At 45.2% G+C, this 18,785-nt stretch overlaps 1 protein-coding gene across 2 annotated transcripts in view; it reads left to right on the plus strand.

The window, feature by feature from the left end:
- The first annotated feature begins 283 nt into the window (after nt 1-283).
- Nucleotides 284-18,785, plus strand: part of Specc1 (sperm antigen with calponin homology and coiled-coil domains 1) — a 264,901-nt gene continuing 246,399 nt past the window's right edge. Inside the window, exon 1 of one of the 2 annotated variants that reach the window (XM_021177222.1) lies at nt 284-410. The gene's annotated coding sequence lies outside the window, so the exon portion shown is untranslated. The remainder of the gene's footprint in view (nt 411-18,785) is intronic. The other variant, XM_029483987.1, reaches the window with a different exon arrangement.

Genomic DNA, 18,785 nt, shown 5'->3' on the forward strand with positions numbered 1-18,785 from the left:
TCTATAAAGTGAGTTTCAGGACAGATAGAACTCCAAGGAGAAACCCCATTTTTCCCCCCCCCCCCCCCCCCCCCCAAAAAAAAAAAATAGGACAATAGTCTAAAGTGCCGAGGGGGACCCTCTTTCTTCCCCAGTGAGATGCTCCATCATCGACTGCCCATCAATGGAGGTTGAGTCGGTGAGAACACAAGGAAAACTTCCGGAAAGAAACCGCTAGATGAGAACAGAGGGCCTTGGACTACATCTCCCAGAAAGCCCCGCACTGGCGCGCGGGCGCCCCCTGGACGTGGCCATCGGGAAGGCGCCAGCGGGATCGCCAGGACCTTCCCCAGAGCATCCGTGAGCTAGGAAAGCCGCGGTAGCTGCGGGCTGCGGCGGCGCGGGAGTCCGGTGCGAGAGAACCACGGCAGGTGAGTTGGGGTACGGGCTGCTCGGTCCTCTGTTTCTCAGCTGCCTTTTCTCAAGTCTGGCGAACAAGACGGGGTGCAGGAGTCCTGGCTCGGGGACGTGGGGTGCCCTTCTGGAAAGACGCGCTGCGGTCCTGGATACCCAGGCGGCGGGCAGCGCAGGGATCGCGCTGCAGGTGGGGACCGCAGGTGGCCGGCCCTCCCCTCCGGCCGCGGGTTTGGCGCAGCAGCCTGGCACGGGGACCAGGTGGCTCGGCCGGCTGTGGCCCTGGGGAGCCCCAGCCCCTGGGACAGGTGCGTGCGCTTCAGCGGGACTGGAGTGCCCCTGAGTGTTCGTCCACAGAGCCGCTGCATCCCTGTCCTGCCCAGGTGGTCGCCTAGAGCTTGGGCTGAGGGTTTCCAGGACGCCTAGGAGCGCGGGGAACTGTGTGGATGCTGGTGCATGTCCCCGCGGTGCGCAGGCTAGCGTGAGCGCAACAGTGCCGATCTCTTTTCCTTAATGCCCTTGGAACAAAATTAGTTTTATGTGCTGTAAAAAAAAAGAAAGAAAGAAAGAAAACAACCAAAAAACCAAAAAAACAAGTTTGACTCTGAATATCTTAGTTTGATTTTGTGGGAGCTCCAATACGCCAGAGCGCAAGTTTATATAATAAGCAGTATACGCTTTGGGGGAAAAAAAATCCCATTGAAGGTGCTCTTCCTTGCCCTCTATCGGATGAATTATGTCGAACTGGTTGACATGGGTATCCATTAGTAACTGCGGTGGCTGGAGGCGAGAGATAAAGTGTTTTTGAGTGAAGTCATGACCGAACCCTTTTGATCAGTTTTTGGTTTCATACGATTTGGTTATCCAGTTTCAAACACGATGTTATTTCAACGTTTAAGACGGAGTTGGAGGGTGGAGACCGAGGGTTGTCAATCCTAATACCTTAGTCTAAGGAAAATAGCTTTGCATGATTAACTCAAAGCCATCAAGTTTGCGTATTGATTATTTTGAGACAGGGTCTTGCTAACTATCTCTGACGAGCCACCACACCTGCAGTCCTTTTGTTTGTGTTTCAGATAGTGTCTCCCTAGGTAGTTCTGACTGGCCTGGAAGTGCTATGTGGCCCAGGCTGGACCCTCCTCCTTCCACCCTCTGAGCATTGGGAATTTCAGGAGTGAGCCACCACACTTGGCCAAAGAAAGCAGTTTTAGAGCCAACCCTGCCGCCCCTTCTGAAGCCCGCATCAGTTTTAGTAGTAGTTTTTAAGCAAGCTGATTTGTGGATGTGCTGGGTAGATAACTTTATTGTTTGTTAAGAAGCACCGTGGGACATTTTTGTCGTGTTTGGTTTTAGGGAAACGTTCCCCTGTCTTTTCTGTAACTGGACTTTGTTGTGTTAAATGTATTTTTATTCATACCCGATTTCTTAGACATAAAAGTCAGGGAAGGCTGGGTCCCCACCCCCCCACCCCCACTGCTTTTGTACAACATGCACTGATAGGACCATGTAGGTTTCCTTCTTGAAAATCCCCAGCACATTATTTTGCTGGATTTTCTCACTAAAATCCTGTAATGCTTGAAAATGAATTATTTTGGAGCTATGTATAGTGGCTCATGACTGTAATTCCAGCATTCCAGACTGAGGGAAGAAGATGAGTTTGGGGCCAGCCTGTGCTACATGGCAAGACCCTGTCTCAAACAAACAGTATCAACAAGACAACAACAACAGAAGACAAACAGGGAAAACCCAGTCCTGACCCCCAGAACAAAAATCTCACCTAAAATGCGTGTTTGGCTTGTTTGGTCGATCCAAACAGGAACATTTTCTTTAGTGTTGGTAAGTGGCTTTGCTATGACGTTTCCCTCTTCCCTGTCATTTGGCTTGTGTTGTTCAGAGTGATCCTGCTGGGAACTTCCTATCATTTTCTGTGCTTTGGAAGAATGATCTGTTCCTTGAAGTCTGGCAGAAGTTGCCTACAGGCCGCCCAGGCTGCTGCTGGCATGGTTTAGAAAGCTTCTAGCAGCACCCAGCAACCTCGCCTGTGCCATGACCACTGGTTGTTCGCAGCTGGCCTGTTGCTCCAGTCATTTTAATGTCCATTCTTTTTTTTTCTTTTTTCTTTTTCTTTTTCTTTTCTTTCTTTCCTTCTTTTTTTTTTGAGACAGGGTTTCTCTGTATAGCCCTGGCTGTCCTGGAACTCATTTTGTAGACCAGGCTGCCCTCGAATACAGAAATCCACCTGTCTCTGCCTCCCGAGTGCTGGGATTAAAGGCATTCGCCACCACTGCCCGGCTTAACGTTCATTCTCGTCTCAGGAAATCATTAGCATTACTGATAACCAGACTATGTTAGCATATGGTATGTACTCTTTTTCAGAAGATAAACACAGGCATTTATGATGAATTATTATTCTTATTCATACTAATGCTTCGTGGCTTCTCTTTTCTGTCCTCTTGTTAGTATGTATTAAGTGTACAAAATAATGGCTTCATGTACTTTCTTACATGTATATAATGTATTTTGACTGCACCCACCTTTTTTTTTTTTTATTGGTCAGACTTACTTACGATTGCTTCTTTCCTGGATCCTTCCAAAGAATCATTTTTTGTACTAATTGATTAATGCTATTGATCGGTATCTTCCTATGTTCCTAACTTCTGTTATTACACTTTGATTCTTTCTACTTATTTGACTTTATTGTGCCCACGTTCTGGTCCTTTTGAAATGAAAGGGTGAATTCTTTATTTAATTGTTTGGCCCTTGCCCTAAGCAGGTCCAAGATGTTCATTTTTGCCCTGTGGCCTGAGCTACATTTTTACCTTAACCCCTGGGTTAGGCACTGCTGCTGATGCTGTGGTCTTGTAAGATGGTGGTCATCACAGTTAGTAAGCTGACCTACCTACCTGTCTGTCACTCTCCTCCTGTTTCCTTTCACACACTGTCTTCTGGGGAGCATTTTCCTTTTCCTTCAGGTACACTTTTAAAAATCTCATTTAGTCAAGATAAATTGTTGATAGTATCTGAGAATACTTTTATTTTGTCTCCATTTTTGGATTTGGCTTTCTCCATGTTTCTTTTTAAACTAATTTCGGAGGTGTGTGTGTGTGTGTGTGTGTGTGTGTGTGTGTGTTAGCATTTTTGTAGCTGAGAGATTTGAGGATCGCTTGCCATATCACTGAAAGGAAAGTAGAGGTAAAAAGATATTATTTTGTAGTGTAATGAACTGGGAGTTTTGTGACCTTTAATATGTTGGACACTTTTTTTTCCTTTTGGTTTTTCAAGACAAGGTTTCTCTGTGTAGCCCTGGCTGTCCTGGATCTCACTTTGTAGACCAGGGTGCTTTTTGAGATTGGCCTGCCTCTGCCTCCAGAGTGCTGGGATTAAAGGTGTAGCCCACCACACCCAGTCTATATTGGGTAGTATCGTTGAAAGTCATTTGCTTTGTTAGTGTTTACTAACATTGTTGCCTAACCAATCTTTAGAGCTACCCATCTCAGAACTGAAGCTAGATGCACATTGCCCTTCCCTTGCCCCCACAGCTGCTCCTCTCTCTGTCTCTGGGACTGGCTTTTAGGTACTTCGTGTGGTATTTTATATGATAACTGGATTTTAGGCATAGGATTGTTTTATTTAGGTTTATTTATTTATTTATTTATTTATTTATTTATTTATTATTTAGTGTGGTTTCCTAAAGATTCCATGCTGTATTGTGTGTCTTCCTTCTAGTTCCCTTCCTTTTGAAGTCTGAGTAATGTTCCACCCTCTGTGTGGGCCACTCCATGCTTACCTGTTGTTCTCCTCTTTTTTCAGTGGACACATGTTGCTCTCACACTTTAGTTACTGTAGATGACCATTGTGCACACATATCTCTTCGATAATCTGTTCCCGATTCCTTTGAGAAATGAATATACATAGAAGATGGAATTACTAGCTTATAAACTAACTTGTTTTTTAAGCTTTTGGGGCTTTGCCATGCTATTTATTATCCATAAAGTTTGTTCCTTTTACATTCCCATTAGCCTTCCTCTCTCCTGATACAGCCATCTTGATAGATACATATTTTTGTCTTTAAGTAGGCAGCTTTTGTTTTACATTTTATTTATTTCTTGTGAGTATGTGTATTTATAGTATAATTTATAACAGTAGCAAAATTACAGTTATGAAGTAGCAACGAAATAATTTTATAATTGGGAGTCGCAATAGCAGGAGGAACTGCATTAAAGGGTTACAGCATTCGGAAGGTTGAGAACCTGCGCGTGCGCGAGGGCGTGTTGGGATTAAAGTACATGTATCACTTCGCCTGGTTGGATTGAATTTTTTATTCCATTTTTATTTGACTCAAGACTTGAAAGTTAAATATATTCTTCTACTCTATATATGGTTAGGCACCCATATATTTTGTGTCAACTGCTCATTGCCATGCAAGCGTAAAGGTATGCAAACTATAAATGTGTAGTTCAATGAATTTTAATAACCAGAACCCAGCCCTCAACATAAGAAACAACTTTTCCTATGCTCTAGAATCTTTCTCATTCCACCAGCATTTTGAGGTAAAGGAGAAAACTAACTGAGGTACCTCAGCAGCCCAAGGACGTGTAGAGCTTTAACGACCTTGACACAGGTCCAAGTCAACATTCATGATTCTGATACTGAAAAATATTTTCAGGGCCAGGTTTGGATATTTATTAAAGGTATTTTAACATAGTCCTTGGCTTAAGAAATAGAGGAACGTAAGACATGCCCAGGTGTGGATATGTCTTCAGTGTGGAAAGAGCCCCGATCAGTGTTTTTACAAGTCACGCCTAGGATTTTGGTGGGTTTGAAGTGACTGCCCTGTCACCATGTGGTTCCTGAGGGACATCCAACAGGGTTCCAGTTGATAAGGTTAAAGTCTTACCCATAGGGATGCAGAAAGGCAGGATGTCTTCATACAAACAAGATGAAGTCTTGTTTGAGATCCTCTGGCAATGACTGGGGGAAGGGGCTATGCCCTACCCAGTATCCTGTATATTCAGGTGTCAGCCTTTGGCAGCGTTTACCACAGGGGCTCTTCTCCTCTCATGGCTCCCTTAGAACAGCTCATCATGAAGGGTAGCCACTGTTTTGATTACTAATACAGAAATTGAGTTTTGCCTGCCTTTTCTGCTTTGTACTAATGGAAGCACACAGTCTGTGCCCTTCAGTGCCTGGCTGCTTCTCACCAGCACTACGTTTGTGAAATTCCTCCATGCTCTCTGAGGAGGATGAGGTAGGTTTGTTCCTGTTGTGGTGCATCTAGAGGACATCTGTTCACCCTAGGTAGGGCACCAATGATGGACCAAAACACGATTCCACCGGTGCTTTGAGGAACCAGTAGGTTTATTGGGCTAACTTATATCGAGGGGTTACTTACAGGAATTTAGGTAACCCCAAAGCAGCTGGACCACACTCAGCTCCACTCCATGGTGGATGGTAGCTTCATGGATGGTGTTCAATGGATCCCCACTTTCAACTTACCTTCCACTTCAAAATCACCGCATCTGGAGGAGGGCAGGAAAGAGTTAATAGATGGAGTCCGCAGTGAAGACCCGTGACCTTCCCTTCCTCCATCTAAACAGAATGTCACGATCTCCATCACTGTCACCATAGACCTGGCTATCCCAGTGCTGTTTTGCTCAGGTGTTGTCATGGCTACCAGGCTGTGTTATTCTCTGTTCTAATATGGCAGGGAGGTGAGCACATTGTGCATAGAGGAAACAGGCCTACTACGCATGTGTGTACATCTGTACAGTAAATAGCCATTCTACTATGGCTGATGTGGGTGCTTTGTAGTTTTAGAACATTGCAGACAGGGCTGCCGTAAATGTTCTAGCAGTTGCCTTTTATTGGATGAATACATGCATTTCTGTTGATCATGAGTGAATCCTAAGAGTAGAATTCTTTTGGTGTGAACAGACCCAGTGCTCACTCCCACTGTCTTTATCTCCCATCACACAAAAGCAAGGCCTCTCACGCCAGTTTCACTTCCTGCATAGTGCTGTCGGTGTTCAGCAGCGCTTGTGGCATGAACGTGCACTCAGAAACACAGATGAGCATGCGAGTGTCTTTTCCTGGTGTCAGGATTTACTAAATAATAAATTTGCACAGTATGGCATTTTCATTGGTAGTGATGTGCCAGACAGAGCTGGCTGAGCCAACCAGATTCTTGATTTCCATTCTTAAAAACAACAACAACAACAACAAACAAACAAACAAACAAAACCCCCTGTAACAGTTTATTTATTTGTGTGACTGTGTGTGGGAAGGTCAGAGGAGAACTTGTGGGCTGTCTCCTACCCTTTATGTCCTTAGGATCAAACTCAGGTGGTCAGGCTTAATGGTAGGTACTTTTACCCACTAGGCCATATTATTGCCAGCCTTCACTTTTAAAAAAATTACTGTTTGTATTTATTTTATGTGTATGGGTGTTTTGCCTGCATGTATGTCTGCATGCCATGTGCACACTTGGTACCCATGGAGGCCAGAGCAGGTGCTGGCTCCTCTGAAACCACAGTTACAGATAGTTGTAGTCACCATGGGGGAGCTGGAAGTGAACTTTAGTCAGTCTGCGCAGCCATCTCTCCAGCCCCTGTGCTGGAAGACAGAAGTTCAAGTAGACCACGTCAGCAGTATACACTGAGCTGAGCTGAAGCTCCGAGAGAGTGGGGAGTCCTCTGCCTTTGGACCCTTGACACACTACACTGAACGGTCAGATGATGGTGGGGCTGAGACAGGGGGATTGCTTGAGCCTGGGAATTCAAGGCCTGTATGTGCCACAAAGATTTTGTTTCCAAAATTTAAAACAACAGCAACAAAGACCCCAAACCAACAAAAATACCCAAACACATGCAGATACATAACCAGACAAAACAAAAATGGAGCTGCAGAAACCCACCAGCATGTGCTGGGGCTGTGGCTCAGTAGTAGTGTCTGGCCTGTGGGAAATATGGTAAATAAACCCCCAGCAACCTCCAACGTAAACTGTGGTGATTCTTAAGTGTTTGTAGCCTCATCTTTGAGATGTTTTTCTCCATCTGATGAGAAGCCATAGTTTATTAATGTTGCAAACAGTTCAGATTTCAAACCATGCTGAGACCCTCTGAAACACTATTCAAAGGGTCTTTGTTTCAGATGGTTATATTGTTAACAACAGCGTTCAGATGGTTATATTGTTAACAACAGCGTTTATACATCAGTACTGTTGCTTCTCAGGGCTCCTTTGCTCTCTCTCCATGCATTTGCTTGTGACTCAATGTTCTCTCTCTCTCTCTTACACATATACACACACACACAGAGTATTCATCAGCCTCTTCCTCTTCCTTCTGCTCATTTTCTTGTATGTTTGAAACAGCTTTCCCTTCAAGTTTGGATTTCTCAGCAGCTGCTTGCTTTCTCAACTGTGCTTGCTGATATAAATTATATTGGCTTCCCCTAACATTATATAGGTATCTAAGTCAGGACTCTTGTGGCCAACTGGTTCTATGACGACAAAGGAAATACTCTTAGATTTCCAGATAGTGATTCTGGTAACTCCTGTAAGCTGTGGAAGACCCAGTCTGGACATTGCCCTCCTTGCCTTCCTTTCATGCTGACTCCCTTTCCTTCATGGACTTTGGCTGCTGCCATCTGCACTCTTGTAGAATCTTGTTCTTCATGCCTTGGTACCTATCATCACTGTCAGATTCTATTCCAGACTCAAGATGTCTGTGTTCAAGCAAAAGCTTGCAGGAATTCAAGCATAGACCCAAGATGTCTGTGTTCACACAAGAGTATCTTGCCTTTGAGTTTGATGATTCTTTTTCCCTTGCCTGTTTTGTTCGCTGGGGCCTCCTCTCAAGACTGCCTAATTTTCATATGTGGTTGAATGGGCTTGTGCATGGAGCGTTTGGTGGACTGTGGGTGACTCAAGCTATGGGGGAAGGCTCTAATGCTCCTAGCCATCCCAGCTGCTGTTTCCTAGTGACTGGGTGGCTGGATTCTATCCTTGTCTCTCTACATATTTGGAACCTGGATGGTGCTATTGTTTTTCACTGCCTGCCAGCCTCATCCCAAGCTCATAGTGTGGTTTAGTGGTTTGCCCAGATTGTCTGGTTCTGAGGACTCTTGACATTGCCAGAATGCCTTAGGCATTTAAGTTGGCCACTGGCACTGTTTCCTGTTTTCTAGGTTTATTATTGATTGTTTTAAAAATAATACTTCTGTTATTCTAGGTAACGTGAAACCACTTGAAAGGCAGAAGGATATACTTAGGCCATCATCTTGGTCCAAAGCTTTTATCTTGAATTTATTTCTCTTGGGACCCAAGGCCACCTGCAGATTTGGTGATTCATTCACCATGGCTCACAGGACTTAGCCTGGCTGTACTTTAGTTCAGTAAGAGGTCACCAAGAAACATTAAAAGGGGGGAGGTGCACAGAGCCATATTTGGAGGAGCCAAGCCCAGTTTCCAGGAGTCTTCTCCCCATTGGTCATGTAAGGTGTGCTCAACTTCCCAGCAGGGAGCTGTGAACTGATGTCTACCTGGGAAGGTCACTTCACACTCAGCCTCAAGGGAGGCAGGTTTTAGGGATTGGTCATGTTGATTCCTGTCCATCAGATAACCCATCCCAGCCCAGAAGAAAGCTATGTATCCAGTATAGACCTGTGGCCACCAAAGCTTGCCATTGGCAAGGCAGAACTCACCTTTAATCACTGGGAGGCAGAGGCAGATGCATCTCTGAGTTTAAGGCCAGCCTGGTCTACACAGGAAGCTCCAGATCTGTAGAAACCTGACTCAAAATCCCTGGAAACAAAAACTCTTATGCTCTTACCAGATAGATGGTGAGAACTCTACTGCCCCAAGTGCCACTCATGAGTCAATTTTGCCTTTCATTTACTTTTAAATTTGCCACAGTGTAACAAATTTCCTTGTGGTGGTTTTTATATGTACCTTTATCAAGCCTCCCTTCACCCTCTCCTGGTTTAAACCCTGCAGTTTCCCTATCTCCCTTGACTGACTTTCTTGCCGTATTTGTTCCTTTGCCCTGGTCATCTCTTCTTCCCCCCTCTCCCAGACCCCTTTAGTAGTTCCTGGCATTCACCCACACTCCACTCATTCCCAATAAACATAGAAAAGTGAGAAGCTAGAATCCATATGTGAAAGAGGACACACACAGTGTCTGTCTTTCTGTACCTGACTCTCCTCACTTAATATGTTCTTGAGATTTCATTTCCTAGCTGTTGTGAATAGAGCAGTAAGGATAGGCAAGTGTCTGTGGTAGAGAGTCCTTAGGGCATATGCCCAGGAGGCATAGCTGGGGTGTGTGGTAGTTCTATGTGTAGTATTTAAAACAATTTTTATTTTATGTGTATGAGTGTTTTGTCTGCGTGTATGTTTGTGCACCATGTGCATGCTTGGTGTGCACAGAGACCAGAAGAGCTTTGGATTGCCTGGAAGTGGAATTACAAATGCTGCTGAAACACCATGTAGATGCTTCAAATTGAACCCTGGCCCTTTGGGAGAGCAACCAGTTTTCTTAACTGCTGAGCCTTTTCTCCAGTCATGTTTTTTTGTTTTGTTTTTAGTTTTTAGTGTTTTTGCGGAGAAGCCTCCAAATTTATTTCTGTAGTGGCTGCAGCAGGTAGCATTCCTGCTAGCAGTGAAGAAGGAAGGGCTCCTATATTCCTACACCCCCAGCATCATTTGCTGTCCTTCCTTTTCTTTTGATGGCAAGTTTGTCTTTTAAGGACCCTTTAAAGAGCAGCAGGCTCAGGCTTTACTATATTAACTTCTCTGCAAAAGTTCTCTCCTATTTTCTTCAAAGAAACATGGATACAGGATGCTTGGAAGTGACTTCTGGTAGATGACCAAGTGTTTTTCACCCCTAGAAGAGAGAAACATTTGTAACTATTTAGGTGTCAATGTTAGTACTTGCAAATATTAGTGCCTATGTTGGGGGTTATAAATCCCAACATGTTGGGGGATAAAACCATTGTCTCTCATGTGTGAGGTCCCATGTTTAATCCCCAGCACCAAGGAAAAGCAAAACAAGACACAAAATATGATTAAAGAATAATTTCTGGACTTGAAAAGAATTCCAGAGTGTGGCAGATGTTGTATAGAGCATGGGGGAGCAGGCATTTTAAGAAAATGATCTCACCCTTTCTTGGCTACTGTGTCTTCAGACCCAGCACAGAAGTCTACAGCTTCTGTCACATCTTTTCCATTGTTGGATTGTCCCCTAATCCCCTTCATGGTCTCTAATCACCCATATTTTGGCTCTGTCTCTGGTCATATGACATCTTTCCGCCCTTCTTCTCTGGTCAGGTGGCGTCTCCTCTCTTCCTTTCTGTGGTTGTATCTCTCTGTCTGAGTTTGATTGCTCAGCATATTGGGAATCCCTGAGGACTGAGCGGCAGGTCACAACTATTGGAGGGGTAGACTGATCCACCGAGGCTTTCCCTGTGGCCTTGCTGTATAGAGAAGGAACATCTAAAGCCAGTAGCATGTTTGGCAGAGCCAGCAATAGCCTGGGACCAGGGCCTTGGGAGCTTTCCCCTGAGGCTCCATATACAGAGAAAGAATATCCAAAATCGGGCACATGCTTGACAGAGCTGGAGCCAGGCAGGGCCTTGGGGGAGCAGTGGCTTCAGATCTGGAAAATCCAACTCTTTCCACCATATGGGGCTGTGGTTTTCAGTCCCGAGGCTGCTTTGTTCTCAGTCTATAATGTTCTTGAGATACCCTGTGGTCCTCTTGTGCAGCATTGTTTGATTAGCTTTCACTGAGTTGGTCTCATTATATGATAATTTCTTCTGACCTTGTCCCAACTCTGCCCTGGAAATAGTATGTAAGATGCTATACCTTAATAAGCTTGGTTGGCATAAGACATAGCAGGTTCAAAACCTCCGGGTCCCAAACTTAATTGTCTCTTAATCTTCCGATCTCTTGGTCCTCTCAGGACCCTATCACAACCTGCTGGCCTAGGTCACATATCTGGTTACACGCCCCGTGTCTCTTTTGGTCTACAGTTGATGCTTACTGATGTTAATTGGTAGAACAGCTAAAAGGAAGCCGGAAGCAGGCTCTCCCCTTTCTGTCCCTTGTTTACCACACACCTGATTTTTACTTTGTGCTGAGGATGGTGATTTAAAACCGTAAGCTGGCATTGCCGGTGAAGGTTGTCTGGGTTCTGTCTGCAGTAGGTGGTATAATTAAATGCTTGCCTTTGAGAGGCCTTTTGAGGTCATATAACTTAAGTATGGGCTTAGGTTGTCAAATCATAATTTTTAAAAATCAGTGAATATTAATTGTACAGAGCGGTGGTTTTCTCCTTCTTCCCTCCCTCCATTTCTTTCTTTAAAATTTTTATTTTTACTTTGTGGGCTTTGGTATTTTGCCTGCGTGTAGATCTGTGGTTGTGGGGTGTCAGATCCTCTGGAAATGGAGTTACAGACAGTTGTGAGCTGCCATGTGGATACTGGGAATTTGAACCCTGGTCCTCTGGAAGAGCAGCCAGTACTCTTAACCCCTGAGCCATCTCTGCAGCTGTCCTCTGTTTCTTTTTCGAGGCAGGGTCTTGATATGTTGTCTTAGCTGGCCTGGAACTTCCTATGGAGATCAGGCTGGCTTTGAACTCACAGAGATCCAGCTTGCCCCTTATGGTGGTTTGAATATGGTTGGCCCAGGGAGTAGCACTATTAGGAGGTGTGGCCTTGTTGGAGTAGATGTGTCACTGTGGCTTTAAGACCCTTATCTTAGCTGCCTGGAAGGCAGTTTTCTCCTGTTTGCCTTTGGAACGAGATGGAGAACTTGCAGCTCCTCCTGCACCATGCCTGCCTAGATGCTGCCACGCTCCAACCTGGACGATGATGGACTGAACCTCTGAACCTATAAGCCAGCCCCAGTTAAATGTTGTCTTGGTCATGGTGTCTGTTCACAGCAGTAAAACCCTAACTAAGACACTCCTGCCTCTGTTACTAAGTGCTGTTACTAAAGGTGTGTGCACCACCATACCCACCTCTGGTCTTGAAGTCACAGTGATCCTTTTATGTCTGCTGAGCGCCGGGCTACAGGTATGTAACATTACAACTGGCTAAAGTCATTTCCAAAAAGAATTTTTAAGTTACATTTATTTATTTATGTGCATGTGTGTGTGTGTGTGTGTTTGCTCATGCACATGTGTGCCTTGGCATATGTGTAGAGATAAGAGGACAGCTTGTAGCAGTTGGTTCTTATCGGACCATGTGGGTTCCGGAGATTGAACTCAGGTTTCAGGCTTGTTGGCAAATGTTCCCACCTGATGATTCATCATATATATATATATATACATACTATATATAATACATGATTTTTAAATCATATTCTCTTATCCTCTGTTATCCCTTCTTCACCCTTGTCCCTTTCTACCTCTCCAACAGTCTCCCTTCTACTTGGGTGTCCCCACCTGCCAACCCAATTTGAGAATAAACATGCAAAGAAAAAAGTGTCATTTTTTTGGTCTGTTTTTGAGACAGGGTTCTCTGTGTAGCCCTGTCTGTCTGGAAACTTGTTCTGTAGACCAGGCTGGCCTCGAACTCAGAGACCCACCTGCCTCTGCCTCCCAAGTGCTGGGATTAAAGCACTGCCTGGCTGGTGATCTCTAGTTTCATGTATTTCTTCCAAACAGCATGATTTCACATCCCCCCTTTTAAGTAACTGAATAATACTCCATTGTGCGTATATTCCACATTTGACGGATGAGCACTTAGGCTGGGTCTGTGATTTGGCTGTTGTGACGAGCGTTCCTGTGAGCTTGGGTGTGCAGATGTTCATACTGAATGTTCATTTTGATTCCGTCAGGAGTGGTCCAGAAGAGTCACGTCATCATTCCTGACGCGACACGCGAATTCCCAAAGCATTTGCTCTAACTTACATTCCCACAGTGTTGTGTAGGCCCCCTTCACCTCACATCTTTGCTGACCTTTGTTATCTTTTGTTTCTCTGATGAGGACCATCCCGACATGGGATGAGAGGCAGTCAAGAGGCGATCTCAGCATACTTACTTGTATTTCTCTCAGGGCTAAAGTTGATAAACATGGCCAGACTAGGTGGCTCAGCAGGTAGAGGCGCTTGCTGCCCAAGCCTGATGACTAAGTTTGATTCCCAGAACCTACAAAAAAAGAGGAAAGCAAAGTCCACAACGCTGTCCTCTGACATGGGCACTGTGCGCACACGTGCTCTCATCGTACGCACACAGTCTCTTACACTAATAGCGGCTAAGATACAAATGAGAAACGTTTTGGAAAATGCTGAACATTTGCACTGTACTTACTGCTTTGTGTTCTTACTCTCTTGACTTCGAACATGTCTGCTTAGCTAATTTGCTCATTTCCAGATCGGTTATTCATCCTTCTGGGTTTAAGTTTTTAAGTTTTCTATACTTAATATGTTGGAAACGTATATATTATATATGTTCTGGAAAGACAGCCTTTCCCCACTAGCTCTGGGAAACTGTATATCCATACCTAGAAGTCCAAAACTATGTCCCTTTCTCTCAGTTTGTATAAAAGTCATCTCAGAATGTATCAAAAGAATTGAAACTCTCTCTCTCTCTTTTTAAAAAAAATTCTAGACAGGGTCTCACTATGGAGTCCTGGCTGGCCTGGAACTTGCTGTGTAGACCAGGCTGATCTTGAATTCATAGAAATCCACTTGCCTCGGCCTCCAAAATGCTGGGATTAAAGGTGTGTAACACCACCCAGGCCTTCAGTGACTTTCTGAATAAGACTCTAACAGCCCAAGGATGACAAATGGAATTGCATGAAATTAAAAGGTTTATCCGGGTTTCTCGCACATAATTTAAACACTGGGAGTCAGAGGCAGGCATATCTTTGAAAGTGTAAGGCCAGTCTGGTCTACATAGCAAGTTCCAGGGCAGCCAGGGCTGCATAGGGAGATCCTGTCAATATAGAGAGATCCTCTTCCCTGCCCTCTGTCCCTAAATTCTGCATAGCAGAAGAATTAACGGAGTGAAGAGTCAGCCTACAGAATAGGGGGAAACCTTTGCCATCTGACCTTCGATGGGATTAATATCAACTTGACTTCCTGTCTCACTGTTCTGGGTGTTTAGTTACAGACGGTCCCCCTGGGATTTCAGACTGTAGACTTGGCACACAGAATAACTCCTGCTCACCATGGGAAACGGAATGAATCATGTTCTTGGTCTTAGCGGTTTTCCTTCTCTTGTTTTGCTGGTTTCTTCATTCATTGGTTCATATGCTGACTCATGTCATTTTATCCATCTGCCCTGTCCTTACTCCCACATCCAGCCAACCCTAATGTATTTCATGTGTACATTTTTGCTGCATATATACTTAAAAAGGTACCACTCTATGTGCATGGTTTTTATTTTAGCACACACATGTACACATTCATGCACACACACATACATGCACACACATACACATACCCACGATCTCACTATGTAGCTCATAGCTCAAGTTGGTCTGCAGCTCAATTATGTAACCCAGGCTTGCCTTGACTTTGTAATCCTCCTGCCTCAGCATTTCAAGGTCCAGGATTACAGGCATGCTCTACCACACCTTTAATTTTAAAGAACGCATCTGTAATTGTATAAGAGGTGTAATGTTAAAGACTTTACCTCAGTTCTTTTGGTGTTCTTTCTCCACCGTGCCTGCTGTCCCTCCCCCACCTCTCCTGTGGTTTTGGGGTTGGCAGGTCTCTGTGCTTGGTGCTCTCCTGTGGGCAGACATTCAATTTGTTGCCATTCCCAGGTCCCACAAAGGATGCCAAGTGAAGCTACATCATCCTCCTAGGGATTTGGGGGGGGGGGATTGCTCTGGGATTTAGACAGAAGAGCCGTATTGCCTTGTTATGACATAGACCTGCAGTTTACTCTTCTGCATCCATGGGTCCTGTAGTCAGAGGTTCAACCAATTGTGGGTGAAAAACCAAAACCAAAACAACGAAAAACCAAAGCCAGAAATCCAAAAATCCAAACCCTTAAGACATCCTATCTGTACTAAGAATGTATAGCTGTTTCTCCTTGGCTTCATTCCTGAAACACAACACGGGTTCACAGCCTTGCTCCGTACCAGGCTGGCCAGTAATCTGACACCGTTTTACATGAGGACTTTAGCACCTGTGAATCTCAGCATGTGTGTAGTGAGGCTGGCGAGGTGGGGTTCTCTGTGGATGCTGAGGGACGACTGTGTTCATGTAGTCAGGTCTGCCACTTAATTCTCCAGATGGCCTGCACCATGCTACCTGCCTCTGAAAACACACTAGGATCTTTCCTCCTCTTTTGTTGCTAAGGTTAAGGTTATATACAGTTTAGAAACCCTTACCCCAAATGCTTTTAATGTGGAAAAAGTTACATATATAGGGGCTTTCTTTTTTTATATATAATTTATTGTTTTAATTAGGTATTTTCTTCATTTACATTTCAAATGCTATCCCAAAAGTCCCCCAGACCCCCCCCCCCATAGGGGCTTTTTTGTTGGAAGGAACTAAGTCTTGAAATTCATGTATGTTTCATGAGAACCTCATATTCACCACCTGAAGATGGTTTTCTTTTTTTTTTTTTTTAAAGATTTATTTATTTTATTTTATGTATACGAGTACACTGTAGCCATACAGATGGTTGTGAGCCTTCATGTGGTTGTTGGGAATTGAATTTTTAGGACCTCCGCTTGCTCTGGTCAACCCCGCTCCCTCCAGGCAGCCCCTCTTTCTCCGGTCCAAAGATTTATTTATTATTATAATTAAGTACACTGTAGCTGTCTTCAGACTCACCAGAAGAGGGCGTCAGATCCCATTACGGGTGGTTGTGAGCCACCATGTGGTTGCTGGGATTTGAACTCAGGACCTTCAGTAAAGTAGTCAACGCTCTTAACTGCTGAGCCATCTCGTCAGCCCAAAGATGGTTTTCTAGAGTCTCAGTGTGTCTGTGTTTTGACTGTGCCTCAGAAGATCAGGCTTGGGCTGTTCCGTGAGTGGTGTCAGGCCAGCACTCACAAAAAGAGAGTTTGGATTTTAGAGTTTTGAACTAGGGATGTTTAAACCCTATAATAATACTCTGCTAATAAATACATTGTAAATGTCCACTACATGACTGGAGCTGAGATCAACATAAAGGATAAGACACAAATATCCTTAAGCTGAATGTCTGGGTCAGGGGACAGATGAGCGAGCAGTTACAAAGAGGATGAGAAGCTAGGACAGGATGAGCACAAGGCTAGAAAGGTAGGAGCTGGGACCACAGCATACCAGAGAGCATGTCCTGAGAGCCGGGGAGAAGCTTGGAGGGATAGGGCAAGGCTTTCACCTGCAGTGGCTGTATGTTGAGTTCCGGGTCTCTCGGGGTTCTGAGGTCCTGAGGGGAATTGAGTTAGATGCAAAGGGGACAGTAAACTGTCAAAAGTGAGACTGTAACAGGGACCTGACACACCATCCTGATGCTTATGCTTACGTTCTTGAGCCTGGTGACAACAACCCTTCTGCTGTTAAACTGTGTCACAGCATAAGGAAACACAAAAGCATCATGACTGATTTATGATGTAGCAGTAACCCGGGTAGGAAGAGCAGAAGCCCATAAAAGTAAGCCTCGGGGAAGTTTCCAGACAGTGTGTGCACCAGGATGCTGAATATCAAAGGGCAAGAAACCTGGACAACATAGGTTTCACTCCAGAAATGGCAAAATATTTGACATTAGGACATACATTAGTTTAATACAGTATTCTAATAAAAAGGGAGTTTCATAACCATCTCTGAAGGAGCTGGAAGGTGCTGGGTGGAACTTACTTGTCTCATGGCTGGCAACCTCGGTTTGTAGTGTTCCCTGTCTCCTCCCCCTCCTCCTCCTCCTCCCCTTCCTCCCCCTCCCCTCCTCCTCCTTTTCACTTTGCAAGGCTTTGCTTTGTTTGACAGCAGTTTTGGGTTGAGGGGGCACACAAGCCTGACCATTGTGTTCCATTTGACCACATGAGGCGACCCACGGCAGTGCTGGTGGGCCTGGGGGACCAGCCAGAACAGCTCAGTCTGAACCACTGGCTTCCAGTCTCTGTGTTCATTTCACCTTCGATGTCCCTCTCCATAGGCTTCCCGATGCCCTTCCCCCAGAGCTTAAGGCCGATGGCTCTCTCAGTTTTGCCCCAAACCTGGTTATTCAGAGTGGCCTGTCCCTTCATAGTCTGCAGTGACTTGAGGCTTTTCCTTCTGTGTCAGGCCTTTGCTCTGCCAGCCCCACTGGATCACTTTACCCACCTCCAGGGTCACCCTGGCGTGATGCAGCTCCTCTGTCTCCTGGTCTAGCTTGGCTGTGTTTTTAGTGATGGATGCTGCTTGTTCTGGCCAGCAGCCCATTTTTTGGATGTCTCTACATCTCCTCGTCGCTGAGCTGCTAAGGTGGCCTCCCTAGGACTTGGCCTGTGGCGCCTTGGAGCGGTGGTCCATTTGCAGGTCTGGCAGATGCCTGTTCCCTGTCTTCTGAGACGTTTGATTTCTCACTGTTTCCTTAGCTTTGTGGTCTCTGTCCGTGTTCATCAGTTCTCATCGCCTCTGCATGGGGCAGGTTATTCACCCCCTGGTCTAGCAGTGCTGTTCATGCATTTCGATAGAAATTTTTAGCTATCTCAGTACATGTTGGAACATGTTTCCTCCCTAATTTTTGCTTTGGAAAGTGGTGCGGGGGTAGTTCCAGCTGTAACTGTAGGATCCTGGTTTTTTCCTCTTCCTCCTCCTCCTCCTCTTTCTCTTCCTCCTCTTCTTCCTCCTCCTCCTCTTCCTCCTCCTCTTCCTCTTCCTCTTCTTCCTCCTCCTCCTCTTCTTCTTCCTCCTCCTCCTCACCTTCTTCTCCTCCCTCCCCCTCCCTCTTCTCCTCCCTTCCCCTTCCCTTCCTTCTTCCCCTCCTCCTCTTCCTCCTCCTCTTCTTCCTCCTCCTTCTTTCTGGGGTCTCACTATGCCCCCAGCTGACCTGGAATTTACTATTTAGGCCAGGGGGTCCTAGAACTCATAGAAATCCACCTGCCTCTGTAACTTGAGTGCTGGGATTAAAGTGTGGACTAACATACATGGTCCTTTCTCCTTTTAAATTCCATCCTTCTGCACATAGGGATGATAGAGGGATCCTGCTGTGGCAAATCTCTGGGCTGGCTTGCCATTCCTTCTCAGCCCTTCTCTAACCTTGCAATTAGTAACTGTACTTGCTAAATTCCCTCTACTGGACTGCTTCTCCAGAGCACAGCTTCTATGCAGCCTGATGTGCTCACAGTCTTATGAGGAAAACAGACATTGAAGTGACTGTAATTTGGGTCCATACAGTGATTGTCCTCCTTTGTGTGTGTGTGTGTGTGTGTGGTGTGGTGTGGTATGGTGTGTGTGTGTGTGTGTGTGT

The sequence above is a fragment of the Mus caroli genome, chromosome 11 (assembly GCF_900094665.2).
Source record: "Mus caroli chromosome 11, CAROLI_EIJ_v1.1, whole genome shotgun sequence".
Lineage (NCBI taxonomy): Eukaryota > Metazoa > Chordata > Mammalia > Rodentia > Muridae > Mus > Mus caroli.